The sequence below is a fragment of the Erinaceus europaeus genome, chromosome 13, assembly GCF_950295315.1.
Source record: "Erinaceus europaeus chromosome 13, mEriEur2.1, whole genome shotgun sequence".
Taxonomy (NCBI): domain Eukaryota; kingdom Metazoa; phylum Chordata; class Mammalia; order Eulipotyphla; family Erinaceidae; genus Erinaceus; species Erinaceus europaeus.
This window is the reverse complement of record NC_080174.1, coordinates 78,253,754-78,279,180: the sequence shown is the minus strand read 5'-3', so window position 1 is coordinate 78,279,180 and position 25,427 is coordinate 78,253,754. Positions and strand designations below refer to the sequence as shown.

Here is a 25,427-nt window from a genome sequence, read left to right as displayed (position 1 = left end):
TACATCAATAGTAATACAATAACAGTGGGAGACTTCAACACCCCACGGACACAGGAAGACAGATCAACGAAGCAGAGAATCAACAAAGAAACAAGAGAATTAAATGAAGAGATGGACAGACTAGACCTCCTGGACATTTTTGGAGTCCTTCACCCCAAAAAACTGAAATACACATTATTTTCAAATCCACACAGCACATCCTCAAGGATAGACCACAATGCAGGCCACAAAGACAGTATCAACAAATTCAAGAGCATTGAAATCATCACAAGTATCTTCTCTGACCACAGTGGAGTAAAGCTAACATTCAACAACAAAAAGAAAATTACTAAAAGTCACAGAATTTGGAAACTCAACAACATGCTGCTTAAAAACCACTGGGTTGGGAGTCGGGCTGTAACACAGCGGGTTAAGTGCAGGTGGCGCAAAGCACAAGGACCAGCATAAGGATCCCAGTTCGAACCCGGCTCCCCACCTGCAGAGGAGTCGCTTCACAGGCGGTGAAGCAGGTCTGCAGGTGTCTATCTTTCTCTCCTCCTCTCTATCTTCCTCTCCTCTCTCCATTTCTCTCTGTCCTATCCAACAACGACAACAACAATAATAACTACAACAATAAAACAACAAGGGCAACAAAAGGGAATAAATAAATACTAAAAAAAAAAAAAAAAAAAAAGAACCACTGGGTCAGAGAGGCACTCAAGCAAGAAATTCAGATGTTTCTGGAAACAAATGAAAATGAAGACACAAGTTATCAAAATATTTGGGACACAGCTAAAACAGTATTGAGAGGGAAACTCATAGCCATACAATCACATATTAGAGGACAAGAAAAAGCTCAAATAAATGACCATACTGCATGCCTTAAGGACTTAGAGGAAGAGGAACAAAGGGACCCTAAAGCAACTAGAAGGATGGAAATCACTAAAATTAGAGCAGAAATAAACAACATCGAAAATAAGAGAACCATACAAAAGATCAATGAAGTAAAATGTTGGTTCTTTGAAAAATTAAACAAGATTGACAAACCCCTAACCAGACTCACTAAAAAAGGGAGAAGACCCAAATAAAAAGAATTGCAAATTACAAAGGAGATATCCCAACTGACACCACAGAAAATCATGTAAAACTTCTATGAAGAACTATGCGCCACCAAGCTAGAGAATCTGGAAGAAATGGAAGAATTCCTAGAAGCATATACCCTCCCAAAACTGAACCAAGTAGAACTACAAAATGTAAATGCACTAATCACAGACAAAGAAATCAAAACAGTTATTAAGAATCTTCCCAACAACAAAAGTCCAGGACCAAATGGCTTCACAAATGAATTCTACAAAACTTTCAGGAAACAGCTAATACCTATACCTCTAAAGATCTTGCACAATATCAAAGAAACAGGAACACTCCCTTCCACCTTCTCTGAAGCCACCATCAGCCTGATAGCAAAAGCAGATAGGGACACAACAAAAAAAGAAAACTACAAACCAATATCTCTGATGAACATAGATTCCAAAATATTAAAACAAGATCCTGGCCAACCAGATACAGCAGTATGTCACAAAGACTGTCCATCACAACCAAGTGTGATTTATCCCTGGAATGCAAGGCAAGTACAGCATACTTATGTCTATCAGTGTCATTCACCATATACATCAATAAAAGCAAAACCAAACACCACATAATTATCTCAATAGATCCAGAGAAATCCCTTGACAAAATCCAACACCCATTCATGTTCAAAACACTACAAAATGGGAATAGATGGGAAATTCTTCAAGATAGTGGAGTCCACATAAAGCAAACCTACAAACCTACACCCAAAATCATACTCAATGGACAGAAGCTGAAAGCATTCCCCATCAAATAGAGGACTAGACAGGGATGTCCATTATCACCATTACTCTTCAACACAGTATTGGAAGTTCTTGCCATAGCAATCAGGCAAGAGAAAGAAATCAAAGGAATACAGATTGGAAGGGAAGAAGTCAAGCTCTCACTATTTGCAGACAATATGATAGTATACATAGAAAAACTTAAAGCATCCAGCAGAAAACTACTGGAAGTTATTAGGCAATGTAGCATGGTGTCAGGCTACAAAATCATTGTACAAAAATCAGTGGCATTTCTTTATGCAAACACTAAATCTGCAGAAGAAGATATCCAGAAATCATGCCCATTCACTGCTGCAGCAAAATCAATAAAATACCTAGGAATAAATCTCACCAAAGAAGTAAAAGGTCGGTATGCTGAAAACTATGACTCACTATTCAAGGAAATAGAAAATGATACCAAAAAATGGAAATACATCCCATGCTTTTAAATTGAAAGAATCAATATCATCAAAATGAATATTCTCCCCAGAGCCATATACAAATTTTATGCAATACACATCAAAATTCCACCAAACTTCTTTATGAGAATAGAACATAATCTGCAATCATTTATCTAGAACCAGAAAACACCTAGAATTGCCAAAAAAATTTTGAGGAAAAGAAACAGAAATGGAGGTATCACACTCCCAGATCTCAAACTATATTATAAGGCCATCATCATCAAAACAGCCTGGTACTGGAACAAAAATAGGCATGCAGATCAGTGGAACAGAATTGAAAGCCCAGAACTAAACCCCCACACCTATGGACATCTAATCTTTGGTAAGGGGGCCCAAAGTATTAAATGGAGGAAGGAGGCTCTTTTCAATAAATCGTGCTGAGAAAACTGGGTTGAAATATGCAGAAGACTGAAACTGAACCACTTCATCTCACCAGAAACAAAAATTAACTCCAAATGGATTAAAGACCTGAATGTTAGACCGGAAACTATCAAATACTTAGAGGAAAACACTGGTGGGACACTTAAATCTCAAGGACATCTTTGGTGATACAAACCCAATTGCAAGGAAGACTAAAGCAGAAACAAATCAATGGGACTACATCAAATTGAAAAGCTTCTGTACAGCCAAAGTAACTATCAAACAAAGAGACCCCTCACAGAATGGGAGAAGATATTCACATGCCATACTTCAGACAAAAGACTAATCACCAAAATATACAAAGAGCTCAGCAACTTAGCAATGATAAAACAAATGACCCCACCCAAAAATGGGCAGAAGATATGAACAAAACACCGGTGGGGTCGTCTGCCCAGGGAAGTCAGGTTGGCATCATCTTATCATCTGGAATCTTGTGGCTGAAAAAAGAGTTAACATATAAAGCCAAACAAATAGTTGACTAATTATGAATCTAAAGGGTTAGGACTGAGTTTGGAGTAGGGCACCAAAGTAAAAATCTCTAGGTTGAGGGTGAGGGCAGATATTAGACTTCACTGGGGGTTGGGGGGGAATGGGATGGGACACAGTCTTTTGGTGGTGGAAATGGTGTTTATGTACTCTACTATTAACTTGTAGTCATATAAATCACTAATTAATTAATATGAGAGGAGAAAAATTGATTGTTTCAAACTTTCTAATGCACATAGACTGAGTCTTTGAAATGGTGACTTTCTTTTATTTATTTTTAATTTTTTATTTATTTATTTTCCCTTTTGTTGCCCTTGTTGTTTTGTTGTTGTAGTAGTTATTGTTGTCATTGTTGTTAGATAGGACAGAGAGAAATGGAGAGAGGAGGAGAAGACAGAGAGGGGGAGAGAAAGAGAGACACCTACAGACATGCTTCCCCACTTGTGAAGCAACTTCCCGGCAGGTAGGGAGCTGGGGGCTTGAACCGGGATCCTTACACCAGTCCTTGTGCTTCATGCCACATGTGCTTAACCCGCTAAGCTACTGTCCAACTCCCAAAATGTTGACTTCCTAAAAAGCTTAGACCAGGGAGAACAGAAGTAACTGGTGGCATTACTCTATAAGACACAGATACAAATAATGTCAAATGACATAAATTATGGTGATGTTGTTAGCAAATCCTAACAAAGGGATTTTCAAAATTAACCCAATTAATAATTGCCAAATAATTTGATTACAGCAATAACTATCTGTTGCCTTCTTAAATCCTAAGACATCAGGAAACTCCCCCTTCCTCTATAGAACCTATATTTCCCCTAGTCCTGGAACCTCTAGGGTGGGGCTCACTTTCCTGCATACTTCTCTCAATTTACACCAAATGATATTGCATCTGCTGATTCCAAAGAGTACCATCTCAGCATGCTTCACTTCATACAGTGTCCAGAGACGTCAGACATAGAATATCAATCCTTCAGCTTCATTACTAGGATGAGATATTTCCTTTCATAGGATGCTCTAATTCCATTTCAGGTGGTTCACTTCCTAACAAAGTTCCAAAACCTAGATTTAGACCAGGTCCCATGAGATAGGGCATACATACACATGTATCCATAAATTAGGGCAAAACATATACCTGAAAGCAAAAGTGCACAACAGTCTGCAGTGGGTCAGTATATGCAGCAAGCAAGTAGAAAGGCCTAAAAAGATACCATAAAGTTCCTAATGAAATAATATCTACTTAGACTTAGATACATTCCTCACCTACTTCCCTCAGTCACTCCAAAGCTAACCTTATCACAGTAAGAACTGCAAAAGCTGAATAAGGGCAAGAGACTGACACACTTTAATGATGACTCGTTAGTCACCATCAGGCTACCCCATCAGCTGGGGCCCTAGTCAGGAAGTCCTGAAATTCCCAAACAGACATAATGGGCCTAGACCTCAAATACTTCCCTCTCTCCGTTGTTACCAGTCATCTCTATCTGAAACAACACAATAGACCCCTTTGTGGGCCCCCATAGGACCTTGCCCTCAACTTGGATCAACAACAGTAAAGAATGTTCCGTCATTCTGAAGGGAGGCTGCACATCATACTCTATTTTCCACCTGAGGAAGATGGGTCCTGAAACTGAGGCAGTTTGAAAAGTCCCTACTCATGATCACAGAATGTGAGCTCAGGTCTACAGGGATGCAGAGCTCACATAGGCTCCTAAGCTAAATATGGCCTCCAGATCACATCAAATCTATGGGGTTTACAGTCAACAATATTTATACACCTTTCTCATATTTGGGAGCTACTCTCTACCCTGATCCAGTTTCTGGTCTTTTTTTCAGCCCTGACATCATCTCCCCAGACAATAACTTGGGCCCACCTGCATATCAAATGTCAGGCTCAGAAAAAAAAAAAAAACTATATAACTAAAATAGGCCTACTTACTATCTACAAAACGAAGAACCCCCAACTCTTCATCTGCAATACTCCAGCCTTTAGGTTCATGATTAGTCAACAATTTGTTTGGTTTTATATGATAATAAAGATTTTTAAAGCGAGAGAGACATCAGGGTTTGAACCCTAGCACTTGCATATTGTAACACGTCACGCAAGGGTGTGCCCTACTACTGGGACCCAACAATTTAGAATCTCACTAGTACACTGTTCATTCATATAATCATCAAGTTTAGTACTGTCAAACTTTTAACTATTTGGAAAAGCAATGGAACTCTGTACTTTATTTTATATCTAATTAATAGAAAGATTGAACTTCTTTTCAAATTTGTTGCCCATTTATATTTCTTCTCTGATTTATTTGCCCACATCAGTTTTCTGTTTTTCTAGTTTTCTGATATGTTTATTTAATACATAATGTATTCCACTGTCTTTTAAAAAATGTGTAGCTGGGGGCTGGGTGGTAACACAGCGGATTAAGCGCACATGGCAAAAATCTCAAGGACCTGCAAAAGGATCTCGGTTGGATCCCTTAGCTCCCCACCTACAGCAAGGTCTCTTCACAAGCTGTAAAGCAGGTCTGTGGCTGTCTATCTTTCTCTCCCCCTCTCTGTCTTCCCCTCCTCTCTCAATTTCTCTCTGTCCTATCCAACCAATAACAACAACAACAAGAGCAACAAAAATGGGAAAAATGGTCTCCAGGAGCAGTATATTCATAGTGCTGGCACGGAGCCCCAATGATAACTCTGGAGACAAATGTGTGTGTGTGTGTGTGTGTGTGTGTGTGTGTGTAGTTAATGTTTTTTCCTCGTCTATCTCTTATCTTTCTTGCTTTGTATGTAGTGACTTTTGGTATACATGCATTTTTAAGTTTTAGTACCAGAAGAGAAAATCATTGTGGAGTTTTATTTCCTTTACTTTCATCATTAGTTTTCAAATTCTTTCCTTTCTCCCTTTCTTTCTTTCTTTCTCTCTGTCTCTCTCTGTCTCTCTGTCTCTGTTTCTCTCTGTCTCTGTCTCTGTCTGTCTCTGTTTCTTTCTCTCTCTCTCTCTCCCTCCTCTGTCTCTGCCATCCATTCTATGGTCATGGGCATTGCCCTCGTTCAGATCCTTCATGGCTTTCTCCTCAATAGTTACATTCACTTCTTAATGAATTCTTCTTGCTGCCTCTCACACTTCTTATAGGAGACTACAAAGAACACAGATGAAGATGAACCCATGTTATTTCCTGAGTTCAAACCTTCTAGTGAGGTCACTTAACCACACTGGCCCTTGTTGTCACTTAGCCCTTCTATTATTATTTTGTTGTTATTGCTGTCCTTGTTGTTGGATAGGACAGAGAAAAATCAAGAAAGGAGGGAGAGACAAAGGGGGCGAGAAGATTAAGTGTAAGTCAATCTGCATAACAAGCAACAAAACTCTGAGAGCCTTGACCAATGCTTGTGCCTCCTGTGTTAGTCTTCACACTGTGCCCCAGACACAGCACATGGCTTCCTTCTCCCCCGCACACTAGGTGTCTTCACACACTGACTTCCTGACACCTTTATATTTAAAGTAACTGTGACAATTCCCCCTCTCCTCTGTCTCAACAGAATATTACCATGGTTTCAAGGTGGGATAAGATGTTCTGCCCTGGAAATGAATAGTTACTGTGTGCCAGACACTTCCACCCATGTTAGAGTCTCACTGACTTCTCACAACAACACTCTGTGTACAGACAGAAATGAGTGGCCTTGTTTTACAGAGAAGGAGGTCAGCAGCTGGAGCTGTTAAGCGGTTTGCTAAGGACACACAGCTGTGCTTCATACAGCTGCATGCATGGTCTCAGAGGCCGAATCTAGGTGTCCACTGCTCTAATCATAATCATAATGTGCTGCCTGGTCCATGAGGACTAAGTTTGAATATTGCCTTTGTCATTCATTTGCTTTATGATGTTGGATAAGTCACCACCTCTCTGTGAGCCTTGGTTTGCTCATTTATAGGATAAGATTGACTACACTTGACAGTCTGTCAGCTGCCTTCTGTCATGGAGAACTGGAATCCTGTGCAATGCCCATGCAGTTCTACACACCCTTTCTCAGACTTCCCATCAGAACTGGTCAACTCTGATAATAACCCTAAGTAAGCAGAAGCATGATAATACTCTCTCAAACTCTTTAAAATGTTTACACCAGTCACTGAACTAGCACAACAACTCCTGCCACAAATCGACATGTCTAGACTCACGCCTGGCTTACCACACCTCTTCCTAAAGCCAAAAATCCATTAGGCAAAGAGAGGCTGTGAATCAAATTTGATGTTCTCATGAAATTCTACTCATTCCCGAGTACCCATGAGCAGTCCACTTGCCTGATCTGACTTCTATGCCCTCCCTTGTGGAACAAGAGGGATTAGTTTTTGAGAAGAATGGGTTTTTTTTTTTTTTCTAAAGCTAACCTTGTTAGACAGTGGAGCATTACGCTGCCAATGACAAGAGCTTACTAATAAAAACTATCAAACAAAAGTTCATTCTCCTAAGGTGAAAACAACCTCAGTAAATTCTGAGGTCTCCTTTGGAATAATAGGCTACTATTCAAACTTCAATGTCAGACTGGAAGGAAAGTTCCCAAAACAGCTGAGATTTCAAATTGAGTAGAGGGAGGTAGGAATGTACTGAGCCAAAGTGATATTCAACCAATCAAGACTTTTAGGCTGATAGAAGAATCTGCATAGACTTCAGAGTCCAATATCCTTAGATTTAACTCCCCAGCTCACACTAAATATGTAACAGTTGTAATTCAAATATGCTACTTACCTTTTCTGAAACTTTTCCTTTATCCATTAAACAAATAAGCTAATCAGTTTTATTCGTAATTACTTGGGTAGTTTAAAAAGAGGTGGCATGTGAAAGTGGTTGTTTAGTACATTGTAGGTGTTCCAAATTGCTCATTTTCATTCTTGTGTGTTTTCTATTTAAAGAGAATCAGTGACTGCCAAGAAAACACAAAGGAACTTAAGTCCAGATGTTTTCAGGCAACTAACATCATGAAAAGCATGCTTTGGAATCATCCTGAATCACAAGATCCTAAAACTGGAAGTGACTCTAGCAATGATCAAGTACAGGATAAGTATCTCATATTTAATACTAGGGACGTTTACTGCTTTCCAGAAGACTCTATTCATGATGAGAGGTGACTGAGGCAATTCACCGAAATTTCAAATGTCAGGTTCTGTGGTGGAGTCTTTCCATCTATTCTGAAATTCAACTACCAATAAAACATTGTTAGTTTCCAATCTACTATTACACTGTATTGTTCCACTGAGTCCTCGTTCTTGCTACTCTTTTTTTCCAAGAAATCTTCATTGTCTTCTTGTTACCTAAGGAGACTCACAGGCTGAGGAAGTTGTGGTATATATACTCAATGTGAGTAGTGGTCCATTAAAAATGGCTGTTAAAAATGATGAATTCACCTTCTTCATCTCATCTTGAATAGAGCTTCATGGAACAGTGTTAAGTGAGATAAGCCAGAAAAAGAATGATGAATATGGGATGATCCCACTCATAGAAGTTGGGAAATAAGAGCAGAAGGGAAAATACAAAGCAGAACTTGGACTGGTATTGGTGTGTTGCACCAAACTGAGCAAGGTTACACATGTACAAACTAATCTATTTTATTGTCAACTGTAAACCATTAATCCCCCCAATAAAGAAAAAAAAATGAAAAGAGGAGACTCATTCACTTTGTAATCTACAGTTCAAATGCCACCACCTCCATGAAGTCCTCAGTGAGTTCCCATCACAAGCTGAGTTAAAAGCTCCTCTTTCTAAGACTACAAGAAACTCTTCCCATTCTTTTTAAGATGCTTGTCTCTCCTAGCTGTGGAACCTCTAGGACTATGCACATATTTCTTGATGTTTCTTCTCTCTGATCCCTTACCATCATACTGCTTCTGTTGACCTCAACTAAACCAACACTGCCAGTGCTGCCATGCCATGTCATGATGCTACTGATTTGTGCCTGCAAATTGTCTCCAGAGACACCAAACTTGATATGTCAACTTCCCAACTATTCTAATCCAGTGAGATGGGACAAACTAGTTCCATTTCAGATGACATAACTATCTAACAAATTTACAGATACTAGATACAGGTTACGGTCTAGGGTACTGGGTACAGGTGTACATATATCCATAAGCAAGGGAAAACCATATACCTCAAAGTAAAAGCATTTAATAGCCCTCTGTAATTAGACTAATAAGCCTGAGATTCTAGTTACTAGAAGGGCCTAAAAAAGACATCATAAACTCTCTAACCAATTAGATAGATCTAATAAGCTTGGCAAGCTTGTAGAAAGGCCCGAAGAAGGAAGACACCATAAACCTAATACTGGTTTGGATATTCAACACTTTAACAACTGGGAAAAAGTCTAAGCTTGTCAGATAAAGAAAGGAATACAAAAGCTGGATAAGAGCAAGAGACTGGTTCATTTAATGATGGCCTTTTTGGTAAATAACAGACAGCCCATCACCTGGGGCCCTAGTCAGGGAATACTTATATTCCTACATAGATATGATGGGCCTAGACCATTTATAGATCCCTCTCTCCACTATCACTGGTCACATGTACAGGAACATAATCATAAGCCTCTCTAGGGCTTATGGGCCACTTATCTCATGGGCCACTCCAGGAACTTGTTCTCCCTATAAAGTTGCAATGATAGGGGCCAGGCAGTAGCAACCTGATTAAGTGCACACATTACAGTGCACAAGGACCCAGGTTCAAGCCTCTAGACTCCACCTGCAGGGAGAAAGTCTCACAAGTGATGAAGCAGTGATGCAGGTGTCTCTCTGTCTCTGTCTCTCTCTATCTCCTCTGCCCCTCTCAATTATCTCTGTCTTTATTCAATAATAAATTAATTTAATTTAATTTTAAAAATTTAAAAATTAAATAAATAGGAGGCCAGGCAGTAGCACAGTGGGTTAAGTGCACATGGCACAAAGCACCAAAGCACGAGGACAGGCATACAGATCCTGGTTTGAGCCCACCTGCAGGGAGGTCGCTTCACAAGTGGTGAAGCAAGTCTGCAAGTGTCTGTCTTCCTCCCCCTCCCCAACTTCCCCTCCTCTCCTCTTTCTCTCTGTCCTATCCATCAACAATGACAGCAATAACAACAGTAATAAACAACAAGGGCAACAAAAGGGAAAAATAGCCTCCAGGAGCAATGGATTTGTAGTGCAGGCACTGAGCCCCAGCAATAACCCTGGAGACAAAAAAAAAAAATTAAATTAAGTAGCAATGGTAGGTACTTCCCCACTCTCCAAAGAGAGGCTGGGTCATCCTGCCCTGCCACTTGAGGAACACTGGTTATCAAATAAGTGCACCTAGAATATCTCTAGCTATGACCATGAACTGAGAGTTTAGACTGACAGGGACTCAAAGATTACACAGGCTCCTGTGATAAATATGAGTATAGATGGGCCCTGGGTCAAGTGGATAGGCTAAACCGTTAATTTTATTCACAGCTTTTCTTCAAATTTAGGGACTACTCTCTGCCTTAATCTAACTCTATAGCCCTATTCTCAACTCTGAGACCTCATTCCCAGACAATATTTTTGTCCACCTCCAAACTTAGCTATCAAACACAAGCAAAACTACAAAAGGCATTGGCCCATAGGAACATACCTCACATAGACTTCCTAGCTTCTTTCCACCCTAACATTCCTGTTCTCATCTGCTCAATTCCTGATTTGTGGTTCCCTTTAATTAACCACTTTGTCCTACTTTATATCTTACCACCTGTCAGCCACCAAGTTTCAGATGCTATCATGATTCCATCCTGACTTCCCTGGGTAGACGACCTCGCCAATGTGTCTTGGAATGTCACCTCTACAGAACCCTACCTCACCAGGGAAAGATAAAAACAGGCTGTGGGTGTGGATTGGCCTACCAATGTCCTTGTCCAGTGGAGAAGTTATTAAAGAAGCCAGAACTTCCAACTTCTGTACCCCAAAAAGAATTTTGGTCCATATTCCAAGAGGGAGTGAAATGATACAGGAAGACGAGCAGAGGGCTCTGAGCTCCAATTCCATCAGGACCTGGAGAGAGAAGAGGTAAAAAGGAAGGACATTCCAAAGTAATAATAGGTGTAGGTGTGACTTAGAAAAGAAAAGAATGCAGGACTATAGAAAATGACAAACATATAGACACAGAGTTATAGAAATAATAATCAATCCATATTTACAACCTTGGGAGAACTACTCTAGTTTCCAGTGGAGGGGACGAGGATACAGAACTCTGCTGGTGGAATGGTGTGGAATTATGCCCCTGTAATCTCATAATTTTGTAGACCAATATTAAGTCACTAATACAATAAAATAAAAAGGTTGATGTGAAAAAAACAAGAACCTTCCTCATTATCTTAACTTGTGACATCAAAAATAGCCACCCCACCTACACAGCCAGTAACTGCACCCAGCTCGACACCTACCTCCTCCCAGTCCAGCCCTGCCTATCCCCCTCCCTGGTGGTGTTGCCATGAGCACTGATGGATACGCTTTATGCATACAAACATCCATCACAGTCTGTTTCCCAGGGTACCCAGCACAAAACATTTGGTAGCAGAAGTTTTTCTATAGTGAAGCTTGGGAGCGGGTGTCACCTGTCAGCTGGCTGGCAATTAGGACCCCATCACTAATTACAGGGCAGGAAGAGTACTGACAGCACCTGGCACGTGGAAACCCTGCAATTGGAAGATTTTCACAGCTTTGTGAGCCTGGATGGGATTGTAATAAAATGAAAATCAGTGACAGGTGCAATATATCCGCTATTTGAGAGATTCGGAGGAAGTGATAATTATTCAGAACTATGGAGAGAAATGAATATTGAGCATTATCCTGTGTTGGAGTAAGTCAGTGAAAGCCTGGAGATGGTTGATCAGTAATTTAAGGCAAATTGTGAAAAGCAGAAGGACTTCTAATTCTTAAGAGACTTTTCATCTCTTGCAGTTGGAGACTGAGTCCAGGGGTTCATGAAAAGGATAAGAAAGTCTCATTGAAAGTCTAATTTCCTACCCTGGCATAGCTATGAACAGAACCCTGATTGGAAAGAAATGGGAGCCTCCAATATGGATGCAGATATCAGGACTGGTGCAATCGAAAACCTGAGAATCTTGTCACGTCTTTCTCCTGTAGTTCCTCAATGGTGGCAGAACAGAGATAATACTTCTCTGTGCATGAAGTTCGTACAGAGGACTTTGCCAAACTAGCCATACCATAATCCCACCTAGGATATGCTGAGCCTACAGGAGAGATATGTGCACCGCTGGAGTCATGACAACAGAAAAATGGGATAGCAGAGAGTTCATCAGGGTAGAATCACTCTTATGTAATACAAGATAAGAACCCTGATAGACTGTCCCAATCCCACAGAAGTGCACACACTAAACGAAGTATAAACACCAGGACAAAGAAAGAGATAAGATAAGTGGGGGTACTGGGGTGACTGAGTACACAGAGCCAGGGAACAGATTAGAAAGTTAGGGGAAAAATAAAAGAGAGAAAGTTAGTCAATATGTCTTAGGTAGGAAAAGATCTTTGAAAGTTTCTTCAGTTTTTGGCAGGTAAGGCCTAGTATCTGTAAACTGTGATTATCAAGTAGAGATTCAATTTTTATTTAAAAAATTAGAAATTAGCCAGAAGTTGAAGAAATACTTACATGACGCCAGCCTGACTTCCCTGGGCAGATACCCTCACCAATGTGCTCTGGAACCCCCCACCTCCCCAGAGCCCTGCCCTACTAGTAAGAGGCTGGGGCTATGGATGAACCTTACCAATGCCTATGGACAGTGGTGAAGAAATTGCAGAAGCCAGACCTTCCACCGTCTACACCCCATAGATGTAGGATAAAGAATAGGGAAGCTTCCAATGAGGGGATGGGATAGGGCACTCTGGTGGTTCCCAGAGTTTGGAATTGTACCCCTCTTATTCCAAAATTTTATTAATCATTATTAAATAACTAATAAAAAAGCTGAAAAAATAAGAAAATACAAAACAGAAAACAAATAAGTAATAGACAAAAATAAATTAGAGAGCAATTCAGAAACATGGCCAAAAAGGTAAAAAAAAAAAAAAAAAAAAAAAAGAAGTAAAATAGAAGCACTTAAGTGGGCATGCCTCTTCTCAGTAGCTCCACTGGAAGATTCTAGATTTCTCACAGATAAGGAGGAAAGTCAGGGAAGACAAAGTCATATATACTGAGCAAGGTCGAAGTCTGGTCCTGAAGTAACTTTTATTCATCCCAAAGTCATCATCCCTTTGAATTTGGTGAAGAATTTCAACTTCTTTGCATCTTAACTTTCTCATCTACAAAACTCAGATGATGATATCTGCTTTGGCAGGTTACTGTTCTGATAAAATTTAAGGGAGATTATATAAACAAATGTCTAATTCATTAAACATATTATTAGCACCCAATAAAAGCTGACTCCTCCTTCTCTTGTGATTTAGCTTATTACTTTGTCAATTCTCTTTTGTTAAGTTCCAGTTAATCTCAGTTCAAAGGTAAAATAAGAAAATCAGTCTGGGGGGGGGGGTGGGGGAGTGGCACACCTGATTAAGCTCACCTAGTATGAAGCACAAGGACCAGTGCAAGTATCTGGGTTCGAACCCCACTCCTCACCTTCACAAGCGGCAAGGCACCAAGCCCCAGTGAGAAAACCCTGGAGAAGCCCCCTGGAGAAAGACAAGAAAACACAAGTAGAACCTGAACTGGAATTGGTGTATTGCACCAAAGTAAAAGACTCTGGGATGGGGTGGGGGGAATACAGGTCTAAAAAGGATGACAGAGGACCTAGCGGGGTTGTATTGTTATATGGAAAACTGGGAAATGCCATGCATGTATAAACTATTGTATTTACTGTCAAATGTAAAACATTAACACCCCAATAAAGAAATTAAAAAAAAATCTCTCCATTGGTCTCTACCTCCATTGCCTCTTTTACTCATTTATTTCACAACCATAGATTGGAATCACATTGTTCACTTCATTATCTTCCTTATTTATTTTTAAAGACTTTTTTTGTGTGTGTATGTTTGCCACCAGAATAATTGTTGGAGCTTGGTACCTGTATGACTTCACTGCTCTTGACATCCACTTTTTCTTCTCTCTCTTTGAAGTTTAGAGACTGAAAGAGATAGAAAAAGAAGGAGAGACGTGCTGCACTATTCTGTCGCTTGCGAAGCTTATCACCTGTAAGCAGGGAGTGGGGGCTTGAACCTGGGTCCAAAAACATAGTAAGATACATGCTCTGTGAGCTGTGCCACCATCTAGGCCTGGTTTGACTTTTTTCCCCCTAGTAGCACTATATTTATTAGCATACCATTTTAGGAATAAATAGCGAAGAAAACGCCAAAAGCCAAAGCAAGAGCATTTCATCTCCCAGCCTCTCCCCCATGTGGTGGTGAGGTTTCCCTGGAGCACATCTTCCGGCTGCACAGCTTTTCAGCAGCAAGTCACCACAGTCACAATCTCTGGCAAAGTCCAGAGAGAAGCAAGGTCAGTCCTTGGAAGTAGAGTTCATTCCCTAGGGAGAGTGAATCACTTCATGATCAAAAAAAGTTTTCCTTCTAAAGGCTTTCTGTGCCTGTCAGTGTCGTGGCTTCAACCTCAGTTACGATGGATGCAGCCTCCTTTCATGTCCAGGTTTCTGCTGTTGGAGTCAGAGATGCCTGTTAAGTGTTTATCAGCAATGTGGATCTGGGGGTGCCAGGGCTCCACTTGTATGTTCTGATGGCAGAGGCTTTGGGGGTTGCTGCTCCAGGCCATGATCTGGTTCTTTGTGACCACTGTAGCAAGGGCCTGAAGTGCTTCTGGTCTGGAGGATAGCTTTGCTACACTGTCCCATGAATTCCGAGACATGTCCCACATCTCAAGGCTATCTTCAAATTCCTTTGCCATGAGTTGATATGCAGGCTCCATCACTGAGCTGCTGTGCTTCCCAGGGGCCAGGGGTGGCGGCCCTACAGTTACTTGGCCCTTCTTTCCCACTGAGTGAGCAGGGTGTTGGACTTGCTGTTATGTCTCCATTTGCCCTTGAACTGCTGCTGCAGCTGCTTCTGCTGGGGCTTCCGCTGGTAGGTAGCGTCACTGTACCCAGGAGCCGGACACCAGTAGCTACTGTCCTTGCTCCCTGTGTCAAGGTGTGGGGACGGCCCAAGTGGCTTGGTCTGCAAGGGGAGGTTACCTCCTGTGGCTTTGGGAGTCCCAAAACAGTGTTCTACCTGCAGCTATGGTATCTTGATTCCTCCGCAGAGAGTTCAAAATCTTGTCTCTTTGTGTTATTTAAATCCACTTGAAGAGGCAACTGGCATGGAAGCTTGTTCAGTGACATCAAGTTGTCTTTGTCCAGAATGCAATTTTCAAGTGCATACCCAAAACTTCAGTCCATCTGACACAGCCTCCTTCCACACCTTCTCCAAGGACAAGGTTTTTGACTTGAGGCCGTCACTGAAGCCATAGCCTATCTCTTCATGATAGGAGCTATGCCACATTCTGCTGCATGATAAAGTGTGCCCAGCCATTGTATCTAAACATCTCATTGGCAAGATAATTTGCCCAGTGACCCTCAATGTAGCAGACCTTCTGGCCTCCTCCAGCCATGTGGTGTTTTATCTGCTTGGTGTTCTTTACATATTCTGAGCCCAGTCTCTGTCTCAGGACTTCCTGGATGGTCTGGTACTAATCTGCTGTATATAGGCACCATAGATGATGATGCTCTACAAACTGCTTTTGGACTCTTTCCAGGTATGAAAACACATGCAGTCACCTGTTCAATGCATAGCGCAGATGTGCTAGCAGCTGCACTGCTGCACTTGGGAGACAGGAGCCCGGAGAGCATGTCGGGGAGCCTCCAGTTTTGACTTTTTAACACAATGTATTTAGCCACCAGAAATTAGAATCTGGGAGTCGGGCTGTAGCACAGCAGGTTAAGCGCAGGTGGCGCTAAGCACAAGGACCCACATAAGGATCCTGGTTCAAGCCCTGGCTCCCCACCTGCAGGTGTTTCATCGCTTCACAAGCGGTGAAACAGGTCTGCAGGTGTCTATCTTTCTCTCCCTCTCTCTGTCTTCCCCCTCCCCTCTCCATTTCTCTCTGTCCTATCCAACAACAATGACAACAATAATAACTACAACAATAAAACAACAAGGGCAACAAAAGGGAATAAATAAATAAAAATAAATATAAAAAAAAAATTAAAAAAAAAAAAGAAATTAGAATCTGTCCCTGTCAGAGATACAGAAAGCCATACATCCATCTCTGAAGATTCTGGCAACACAGGAGGCATAGCAGCTTCACTGAAATAAACTTTTATCTTCTTAACACAATTGACAAGTTTAAGAAATCCCATTCACTGAGATATCTCACCTGCATATCAACAGTTATATTGGGGGGAGGGGAGGGGAGAGCATAGAATAACAAATGCAAATGCTCTCATCTGGCAACTGCAATAATAAAATGCTGAATATTGACTGTAGGTCAGACACAAACACTGGACATGTGACTGAGGAGACAAAGGTGACTCAGACTCAGACTCTTAACTGTGAGTGTTCAGAGTTGAGTGGGAAAGGTCAACATGTTCACATAAGCCAGACCTATATGCAGGAAAACAAAACAATATTTACTGGAGGAAATTCCCTCTGTCTATGGCATCAGCAAGCTTCACATTGGAGACACCTGGCTTGAAATTTAAGAATAAAATGTATGGGGTGAGGGATTTCTGGCAGAAGGAACAGCCTGGACAAGGCAGAGGGGCCAGAGAAAAATGAGGAGTGTTCAAGTTAATAATAGGTTGTCCCATTGATGTTGGACCCTGCAGGATAGCTAAAGAGAGCACAGGAGAGGTAGATGTGCCAGTCACACAGAGACTGACTTCCCTAGTTGGCTCAGCAGCCCCTCTGGCTTAAGTCTGGTATCCTAGATCATAATAAATAACAATATTTATTTTTCATCCATGAAAGTACTTTGGGTAGTAAATCATAGAGTTAACTGATTTTAAGCAGTGGAGTAGTAGGATCCCATCTGTTTTGGTGTGATCACTGGTTGCCACATGGACTAACTCGTAGGGAGTATTAGATTAGAGACTAGATGGTGGACTTTGAAGGTCCATCCAGTCCTGGTATTCCCTGACCTATACAGCTGTGGACCAGACTTTCCTCTTTAAAAAGCACAAAACTACTTTCTACTGATAGATTAGTGCTGAAGGAACCTAGAAATGCAACAGAATTGACTCATATTTTTGTGTTCTGAAGTATCTATGCCAGATTCTTGAAAAAGAATGGGCAGGACTGAAATATTCAGAGAAGCATAAAGTAGACAGGCCATGAATCAAGTTTTTAGCTAGGATGAGTGGGCAGTATGATACGAATGCCTAGGAACTTTGATATAACAGGTTAGCAGTTCCAACTACAACCCAAACTCAGCTACAACTTGAGCATACTCATAAGCATTAGCACTTCTGTTATTTATCCAGACTTTATGTCACTGGAAACATTGAGAAGTCCTGTTAATATGTGTGTTCTCAGAGCACTTTGGAAAGGCTGGAATCCTTTTTATAGGCCTAGAGAGATTAGAAAAGGGTCTGCTTCTCCCTGTGCTATAGAGTCCCAAGGTCATCATCATGCACCCTTGAGACTTGAAACTGAGAAGGAACCCAAATATTGCCTGAAAGAACTGATAGATACATTGACCAGAGAGAAAACACTAGCCTGCATGGGTTGAGTGACTTGCCCAAGGTGGCATAAGGAGCAAGTGCTGGTCTTGCAGCTTGAATCCAGGGATAAATAATCCTGTTCTTGTCAATGTGCCACAAGGCCACAAGTGTTCAACACAGATCTTCATATTATGAGTCATGAAAGTAGAAAAAAAAAAGACACTTACTTTAAGTCTATCTCAGCCTCTGCTTCTAAAGGTTTCTATCCTTTTTGCCTCTCTGTTACTGCTCCTCCCTTCTCCTAGCATGAGTTCACTCTATCTCTCTGAATAACCTCATGTGCACTTTGGAATCAAATTAAAATGTTCCTCTCTTATGTTCCTGTTTGCTGAATATTTGAATGAGTGAATCTGCTTAGTCCTTATCTAGAGCTCTGCTATGATCAAAGTTGACAGGATAAGTTATCTGGTTTTCAGGTGGGTTCAACTCATGGGAGGTTCTAGCAGTAGGTCAGAGGCTTGGAGGAGGGAAACCTGAGTTATTGGTTCCTCTTTCCCATTTTCAAATTTGGAGGCTGGTATATCTATCTTCTTGGGGTGCCATAGTAAAGCAATGGAGACTGAGTGGCTTAAACATCAGAAATACATTTTTTCATTATCTTGGAGATAGGAAGTCTAAGATCAAGCAATCAACAAGGTTTGTTTCTTCTGAGGCCTCTCTGCTAGACTTATTAGTGGCCTCTATCTCCCTGTGTCTTCATACAGTGTTATTGTATATATCTATGTCTGAATTTCTTCATTTTATAATATAAGAACACCAGTCATACTAAATTAAGTTCCATCTGAACTAGTTGATTTTAGCTAAAGCACCTCTTTAAAATCCTTATCTTCAAACACAGTCATATTCAGGGCGCTAGGGGTCAGGACTCAATAATGAATTTAGATAGATGGACACCACTCAGCCCATAACCCATATAGTGGATGTTCCATGACCCCCACCATTTCAAGTTCCTGGGCAAGCTCGTAAGTCTGCCCACCCTTCTGCAGTAGTGCCATTTGACTAAGTCCTTTAGAAATGTGCTGAGTTTTCTGGCAGCCCTTTCATAAATGCTGATATGATGGCTAATGTGGTAATAATCTTCAATGAACTAGAAAACTCCCATGCAAAGGGAAGGCTTAGTGCTAAACCCCGTGCGAAACTCAATGTCAAATACTGCAACCTTTCATCTGTGTCCCATTACCTTCAAAAAAGAAAAGAAATAGGAGATACTCTGAGCATCCTTTTCTCCCTAGACTCTTATGAGAGTCCACTATGAGAGGAGAGGTTTGCTCACTAGGGAAAGTAGTGAGCCTAAAGGGGTCCTGAGTCTACTAAGCAGACTCTCCCTTCCAAGAGCAAAGATTATCAGCACACACTAGATTCCAAGGTCAGGAGCTTGCAGATGGAAACTGTGAAGAAGAGTATGCATTAAAAGAACAAAACCCAGTTACCAGCAACAAAGAAAGGGTGGGGCATGGCTGGGGTGTTGTTTAATGGTCTCCAGTTAAGTGAGGTTCTTGTTAGGATAAATTCTAGACACAAGGGAGGGTCTCTTTCCTCCTCCTCAGCAATGTCAGGCCTCCTAGGCTTGCTGAGTATCTATGGAAAATAGTCCAGGCAGAGATCCTGGATACCTCTATTTATGATGATGTTGACAGAGAGGACCAGTATGCTCATGCAGAGACCAGGTTTCCTGTTTCTATAAACATCTTCAATGGAAGAAGAGGCTTCAGTGGGTCATGGACATAATTTATAGATTGCTCTATGCCAACATAAATCAAGTGTGCATACCAAGCCCATGAAATAATACAGATAGTTGACTTAGGGTGGTGAGGACTTGCAAACAACTCCAAGGCAACTCACTTTTTTACACCTAGGCTCGGGTTAGTTTTAGTCTTTGGGAGCAGTGAGGGCCACTCTGGTCATGTGGTATAATGGAAAAGGTGTGGGGCTTTGGCAGAGGCCAGTGGGGGTTTACAGTTAGTGTGCGACTATGTGCTTTAAACTTTAGGCTATAATTTTCTTTTCTGTAAAACTAGGTTAATAAAGCTGCCTTGAAAGCCTATTGTTGGGAGGGGGAGGGTCAGGCAGTGGCACACCAGGTTAAGTGCACATAATACTAAGCATAAGGTTTGTGCCCCGGCTCCCCACCAGGAGAAGGGTCGCTTCACAAGCAGTGAAGCAGGACTGTGGGTCATTCTCTCATTCTATCTATCTATCTATCTATCTATCTATCTATCTATCTATCTATCTTCCCCTCCTCACTCAATTTCTCTTTTCTTTCCAAAAAAAAAAAAAAAATCAAAAAACAAAATGGCTATAGAGCAGTGGATTCATAGTGAGGCAATAAGCCCCTGAAGGAAAAAGAAAAGAAAAGAAAGAATGAAAGAGAGACAGAAAGAAAGAAAGAAAGAAAGAAAGAAAGAAAGAAAGAAAGAGAGAAAGATGTTGAAATGCTATTGGGGGGATTAAATGAGGGAGGTAGCAGGGCTTTCATAGGTAGCTAGGTAGCGCTTAAATGATAAAATTGACTTTATGTGGCTGCAGTGCTTTGTCTTTTTAAGATTTTTAAATTGGTCCCCAAATTGGTAGAAGTCAGGTCAGTCACAAGTATGACCTCCAAAGTTACTTTTAAGTCACATGGCCCTAAGATTGAATAAATAACTATTGTCCAATAGTGTTGGAGACCACATAACTCTTCCATTGGCACTCTTTTTATATAGATCCAGGTGGTTTTTACCTAGACCTTTAAAAACAACTATAGGATAATAAGTTTTTAAAAAAGAATGATAACTTAGCACTAAGAGTAATGAAGGTATAGCTTATAGCACCACAGCACCTGAAGATTAAATTGGTTCATGTGGGGAGTCGGGCTGTAGCGCAGCGGGTTAAGCGCAGGTGGCGCAAAGCACAAGGACCGGCATAAGGATCCCGGTTCGAACCCGGCTCCCCACCTGCAGGGGAGTTGCTTCACAAGCGGTGAAGCAGGTCTGCAGGTGTCTATCTTTCTCTCCTCCTCTCTGTCTTCCCCTCCTCTCTCCATTTCTCTCTGTCCTATCCAACAACGACAACAACAATAATAACTACAATAATAAAACAACAAGGGCAACAAAAGGGAATAAATAAATAAAATAAATACTAAAAAAAAAAAATTGGTTCATGTGTCACAGGTAATCTTTCATAATTTCTAAGGAAAAAAAATACAGTGTCTCAACCATTGTTAGATGACCTGTTAAGACTGAGTTCATGTACCAGGTTTTTTTCCCCTCTTTTTTGTTACCCTTCCTCCTCCTCCTCCTCCTCCCCCTCCTCCTCCTCCTCCTCCTCCTCCTCCTCCTCCTCCTCCTCCTCCTCCTCCTCCTCCTCTTCTTCTTCTTCTTCTTCTTCTTCTTCTTCTTCTTCTTCTTCTTCTTCTTCTTCTTCTTCTTCTTCTTCTTCCTCTTCCTCTCCTTCTCCTTCTCCTTCTCCTTCTCTTTCTCCTTCTCCTTCTCCTTCTCTTCCTCCTCCTCCTTCTTCTCCTCCTTCTCCTCCTCTTTCTCCTCCTTCTCCTCCTTCTCCTTCTCCTCCTTTTCTTACCAGAGCTCTGTTCAGCTCTGGCTTATAGTACTGTGGGGGACTGAACTTGGGACTATGGAAAGTCAATCAGGAGAGTATCTATATATATCCAGTATGCTATCTACCCCCTTTTTTTTTTGTGCCAACACATTCAATGTCTATAATCTTAGAAGCAGAGAAAAATATGTATGGAATGTCTCTTATGACTCAGTAGAATTAGGAGTGCTGTGCTTAATGGACTTAAAAGATCAGACTTTGGCCCCTAACTTAACTGCTGATGTACTATAAGACCTTATGCAACTGTTTTCTCATTCTTGACCTTAACCCCTTCATTAGTAGAAAAGAATTATTTTAGTTCTAATAAACTCGTGTGAGCACATGGCAAGATGTAGTGAGAAGGTGCAAACTGCATCTACTGGGCATTTCAGTAACAGAATCAAGAAAAAAGTATTAATTTCTTCTCCTCCTCCCCATCTCAGATGTCCATTTCATTCAAGGTACCAACATCCACCTACCCCTTTATTTCCTTCCACATCAAAAGTCATTCAGCAGCAAGTCCCGTGGAATCTATTTTTTAGCTATAAAGTGATCATTTCTGTTTCTATTTTTAACACATTTATTGTAAACATTTACTCTTCCATTTTGAAATAAATTTGACACACAGACATTCTGAAACATTTGAATAAACCAAAAGAAGTTAATAGACCCTTCACTCCTATACCCCAAATGGTAACATTTTTTAAATATTTATTTATTTATTCCCTTTTGTTGCCCTTGTTGTTTTTTATTGTTGTAGTTATTATTGTTGTGTTTGTTAGATAGGACAGAGAGAAATGGAGAGAGGAGGGGAAGACAGAGAGGGGGAGAGAAAGATAGACACCTGTAGACCTGCTTCACCACCTGTGGAGTGACTCCCCTGCAGGTGGGGAGCCAAGGGCTCGAACCGGGATCCTTACACAGGCCCTTGTGATTTGCACCACCTGTGCTTAACCTGCTGTGCTACCGCCCGATCTAAATGATAACAATTTACTGTTTGTTCTCTCAGGTACTTTAACCTTTGTATACTGACAACGTTGTAGATACAGGTGCATATGTCTTTATGTTTAGATATACATGCATATATACAATATATATGGAAATAACACTCACATATTCTACATATCTTAGTCCTTCTGGGAATTTGGGATGCCATCTCATAAAGGTTACCCTCTTTCTACATTTTAACCCTTAAAGCTCATGGTCGTACCCTTGCAAGTCTCACTGCAGTTCTGAATAGCACTGCATTTCGGCTGGTACTTGTGTTGGCTATTTATTTACTTGTTAACTCCCTGCAGGATATTAGTCTTATAGAATAATTGGCCTTGTTCATTACTGAACTTGCTTAAAATCTAGAATAGGTTCCAACAGGTAAGATGCTGATTTGCAGGGCCAGTGAAATAGCTCGTGTGGATAGTCTGCTGCTTTGCCAGGTACTTGACCCAGGTTTGAGTCCAGTCCCCACTGCACTGAGGGAAACTGTGGTGTTGTGGTCTCTCTTTCATGTTTTTCCTTCAATTTTTTTCTTTTTTAATTTAAAAAGATGCATATGTTCTCGAATGAACACCACCTGCAATATTCACTACAGTGGAAATACTTGTTATATCTTGTCTAAGAAGGAGAATATTTAAAACATGGCTGACATGTTGGTATAAATCTTCTTTTTTATTTTATATTTATTTAATTTTCCTTTTGTTACCCATTTTTTTATTGTTGTTGTAGTTATTAGTGTTGTTATTGATGTGGTCGATGTTGGATAGGACAGAGAGAAATGGAAAGAGGAAGAGAGGACAGAGAGAGAGAGAGACAGAAAGATAGACACCTACAGACCTGCTTCACCACTTGTGAAGCAACTCCCCTACAGGTGGGGAGCCTGGAGCTAGAAATGGGATCCTTATGCCATTCCTTGCTCTTTGTGCCATGTGTGCTTAACCTGCTGCGCTACCGCCCAACTCCCTGTATAAATCTTCTAAAATGAGAAAGGAAAAAACTACCAGAGAAAAACAGGAAGAAAGAGAGAAAGTTGGATAAGTTTTAAATAGTGTGTGGAAGGATTCTGGAACCAAATTGCTTTTTCCTATTCAGGTCCTGCCTTTTTAATGACTGTATTACATTGGGAAGATTATTTAAATATTCTGTGTGTCAGTCTCCCTATGTATAAAGCAGAGATAATAAAATATTTTCAGGATTACATATATTTATATCATTTTAATTTTTAAAACTAGTCCATGCACAAAGTAAATGCTCAGTTAGTGCCAATGCAAGATGAACTATATAACTGAAATCACAAAGTACGTTCTATTTTAAACCTTTTTTTTTTAATTTGACAAAATAGCCCAGCTTGTCCTTGTCAACGAATATTCCTTTATAACAAGATTGTTAGTGACTAATGTTTTCCATAATATTGATAAGCTACATGTTTCTTAGCCAATACACATTGTTAGGTATTTATAGTGACTCCAGTTTTCCAGTATCAAGACAATACTGCATTGAACATCTTGGCACATACTGCTTCATACTCCTCAGCTACTATACCTCCTTTTCGTATTCCAAGATGAGGAATGGACCAGTCAAAGGTTATGTATATTTTCTGACCTGCAATAGAGGTTCCAAGAGCCTGAGACAGATTGTTCCAATGGAGGTGTTCCCCTAGGGATGCAAGTCCAGAGGCCAGGGTAGCTGGTGTTCTCGGCCATTTCCCCACTGCCCTATCTCCTAGGACCAGTCAGCCAGCAGTCTACGTGTCCAGCTGAGTCCACCACAGTTTCCAGTAATCCTGTTTACTCTGCTCTGGACAGGAAAAACAACTTGGGTGTTCTCTCTTCAGAGAATATCAGAGACCTTTGCTTTGAACCTCATCTAAGGGCATAAAACAACCATATTCAACATCCCTGCTGTTTCACCCCAGATCTCTCCTCTGTTTTCTGACAGTGACACTGTGCTTGTAAAAAAGCAGCTATGCTTCTGGAGACTTTTTTTCATGCATAGCTTCCCCACTCCATCATCCTGCAGAAAATTTTCTGATCTTTATAGCCTAGCTCAAATGTCCTTTCTTCCAAGAAGCCTCTCCTGCTTGCTGACATGCCATGGTATGCCATTCCCACAAGAGACTGGAAGGCTACATACATCTTTTGGGGTGTCTGAGCCATCCTTTCACATTCCTTCTCTACTTCTACCATACTCAGAAACTTCTTTATGTCCAAAAGACTACCCAAACTGGAAGAGCTTACCAGGTAGAGTGTACACTTTGCTATGTACCAGGATCCAACTGCAAGCACCAGAAGAGGTCCATGAATGGTTTGTTTCTATTGTGGTGTCTCTATTCTTGTATTTCCTGTCTTTCTGTCTGTCTCTCCCTCTTTTACCTCTCTTTAAAATGTTAGGCTTCAAAGACAGCCAAGCAATGGTATTGCACACTTGAGACCATAGATTCACTCCCCTTCATTGCATTTTTTTTAATTGAGAGAAATAATCAAACAGAGTAGCCTGAGAAAAATCACCTGCTTTCATTTGCCTCAGTTTTCCCATCTCAAATGGGGGAGAGGGGGTGATGAATCCTACTTCAATGGTTTGGTGTGAAATTACTTGAAAGATCCAGGCACGGGGCAGGAGCAGGACCTCACTTCTGAATATCTACACAGTCTCCTATCCTTGGGGGGATCCCAGGATAATAAAGATAAACCTTCTCATGTATCCAGACCCTCAGAGTCTAATGTTCCTGACCACCAAAAGGAATTAGTCATACAAAATTGAGTTTTGTAAAGCAGGTTAAAGGACTGATCAGCACTCTCAACCAGAAGATAAGAGAATCTCTCTTGGAATGAGATCCTAAGTATTCAGAGAATGTCAAGTTTTTGACAGAGCAACTAGGGGGATAAGGGGTGGGATCAGTCAGAGAGCAAACCCTGCCTTGCTGTGTCTTCTGTAGCCA

General features: G+C 40.9%; 1 pseudogene; it reads right to left on the bottom strand.

The window, feature by feature from the left end:
* Positions 1 to 14,823: 14,823 nt before the first annotated feature.
* Positions 14,824 to 24,192, bottom strand: LOC103113203 (DNA repair protein RAD52 homolog; annotated as a pseudogene).
* Between the last annotated feature and the right edge of the window lie 1,235 nt (positions 24,193 to 25,427).